Genomic DNA, 2,675 nt, shown 5'->3' with positions numbered 1-2,675 from the left:
CACCTCCACCCTTACCACCATGCTCCCAACTTTTGCCTGGCAATCTTGTTTGCTTCCAATTTCCAGGAGGATCAATATACGTTTTTCTTTGGGTTGACCTTGTTATTTGTCTTATCTAGGCTTGTGAACTATAGGCTCAATGTCCTTTGTTTATGGATAGAGTTCATTAATGAGTGAGTACATATCATATTCATCTTTTTGTGTCTGGGTTATGTCACTCAGGATAGTTTTTTTTTTCTATTTCTATCATTGGTGTTTTTAATTTTAGCCATTCTGACAGGTGTAAGATGGAAGAAAGAAAGCAACTTCAACAAATGGTGCTGGCATAACTGGATGTCAACCTGTTGAAGAATGAAAATAGATTCATATCTATTACCATGCACAAAACTCAAGTCCAAATGGATTAAAGACCTCAATATAAATCTGACCACTCTGAATCTGATAGAAGAGAAAGTGGGAAATAGATTGCAACACATGAGCACAGGAGACCACTTCCTACGTATAATCCCAGTAGCACAGACAATGACAGCAACAATGAATAAAGGAGACCTCCTGAAACTGAGAATATTCTGTAATGCATAGGACACTATCATTAAGACAAAAAGCCATCCTACTGAATGCGAAATGATCTTCATCAACTCAAATCAGACAAAGGTATGATCTCCAAAATATATAAAGAACTCAAGAAACTAGACATTAAAATTCTAATTAACCCAATTAAAAAATGGGGTACAAAACTGAACAGAATTCTCAACAGAAGAAGTTCAAATGGCCAAAAGACACTTAAGGTCATGTTCAACTAATAACTATATTGAAACTAAAAGTCAGTCCCTTGTGCCTTTACTAGGGTACAAAATAAACACAGGTATCACCAAGAATTTGAAACAGTTCTTATTTGCCACTGCTCACACCACATAGTTGGCATTCCTATCAATTCTTCACTCAAGAGTGAATAAAAGTCATCATGGCTCAGTCTAAATTACATCACAAGAGAACTGAGCCAAAAGGCACAAGTTGGCTCTCTGCTCCTCCCTGTTCTAGAGACAGCTGCTTCTTTTCGTGCAGTGCCAGCCTCGTTCCAGAGACACGATGGTGAAGGTCAGAGTCAACGGATTTGGCCGTATTGGACGCCTGGTTACCAGGGCTGCCTTCACTTCTGGCAAAGTGGACGTTGTTGCCATCAATGACCATTTCATCTACCTCAGCTGCATGGTCTACATGTTCCAGTATGACTCCACCCATGGCAAGTTCAAAGGCACAGTTAAGGCTGAGAATGGGAAGCTTGTCATCAACGGGAAGGCCATCACCATCTTCCAGGAGCGAGATCCTGCCAACATCAAATGGGGGGATGCCGGCACCGAGTATGTTGTGGAGTCGACCGCTGTCTTCACCACCATGGGGAAAGCTGGGGTCCACTTGAAGGGTGGGGCCAAAAGCCTCATCATCTCCGCCCCTTCTCCAGATGCCCCCATGTTTGTGATGGGTGTGAACCATGACAAATATGACAATTCCCTCAAGATTGTCAGCAATGCTTCCTGCACCACCAACTGCTTAGTCCCTTGGCCAAGGTCATCCATGACAACTTTGGCATCGTGGAAGGACTCATGACCACAGTCCATGCTATCACGGCCACCCAGAAGACTGTGGATGTCCCCTCTGGGAAGCTGTGGCGAGACGGCCGTGGCGCTGCCCAGAACATCATCCCTGCATCCACTGGCGCTGCCAAGGCTGTGGGCAAAGTCATCCCAGAGCTGAATGGGAAGCTCACGGGCATGGCCTTCCACATTCCTACCCCCAATGTGTCCGTCGTGGATCTGACATGCCTCCTTGGAGAAAGCTGCCAAGTATGACGACATCAAGAAGGTGGTGAAGCAAGCATCTGAGGGCCCACTAAAGGGCATCCTGGGCTACACTGAGGACCAGGTTGTCTCCTGTGACTTTAACAGTGACTCCCACTCTTCTACCTTCGATGCTGGGGCTGGCATTGCTCTCAATGACAACTTTGTAAAGCTCATTTCCTGGTACGACAATGAATTCGGCTACAGCAACAGAGTGGTGGACCTCATGGCCTACATGGCCTCCAAGGAGTAAGAAGCCTGCCCTGGACCACCCATCCAAGCAAGGACACAGTAAGAGAGAGGCCCTCAGCTGCTGAGCAGTCCCTGTCCTAACTAACCCTTGACACTGAGCATCTCCTTCACAGTTTCCATCCCAGACCCCCAGATAGCAGGAGGGGGCTTAGGGAGCCCTACTCTCTTCAATACCATCAATAAAGTTCATTGCATACCCCCCCCCAAAAAGGCAGAAGTTCCCTGGACTGACTCTATGTTCTAAACAGTCCAGCATATCTTTTGCTATTCTAACTCCCAACTTTAGAGGAAAAGAGAACACCACAGCTCAAAATTAAGAAAGTGCCAACCAAGCATCCAGAGTAAGAAGGATTTGGGGGAAGATATCACTGGAGATTGCGGCAAGTGCAAAAGTAAAACAATGACCTCAGAGCTCTAGGGCCTGGGAATTGTTCCATTTTAAAATAATCCCCTGAAAGAACGAATCTCCAGATACCATTCAGATGTGTCTTGTCCCAAGAAGTCTAGTCGTATGACCTTGAGCATGCACCTAAGTTTTCAGTGCCCTTGATATCTTCACATACAAAACGATAAGACTCATTATTA

At 45.4% G+C, this 2,675-nt stretch overlaps 1 pseudogene; it reads left to right on the top strand.

Annotated features, from left to right (window-relative positions):
* The first annotated feature begins 1,050 nt into the window (after positions 1-1,050).
* LOC121460701 lies at positions 1,051-2,091 on the top strand (annotated as a pseudogene).
* Positions 2,092-2,675: the final 584 nt, after the last annotated feature.

The sequence above is a fragment of the Microtus oregoni genome, unplaced genomic scaffold, assembly GCF_018167655.1.
Source record: "Microtus oregoni isolate MIOR12 unplaced genomic scaffold, Mior012 000001F_ref0000356, whole genome shotgun sequence".
In the NCBI taxonomy this organism is placed as follows: domain Eukaryota; kingdom Metazoa; phylum Chordata; class Mammalia; order Rodentia; family Cricetidae; genus Microtus; species Microtus oregoni.
Note: the sequence above shows the minus strand (reverse complement) of the source record. Positions and strands in the feature narration are given on the sequence as shown.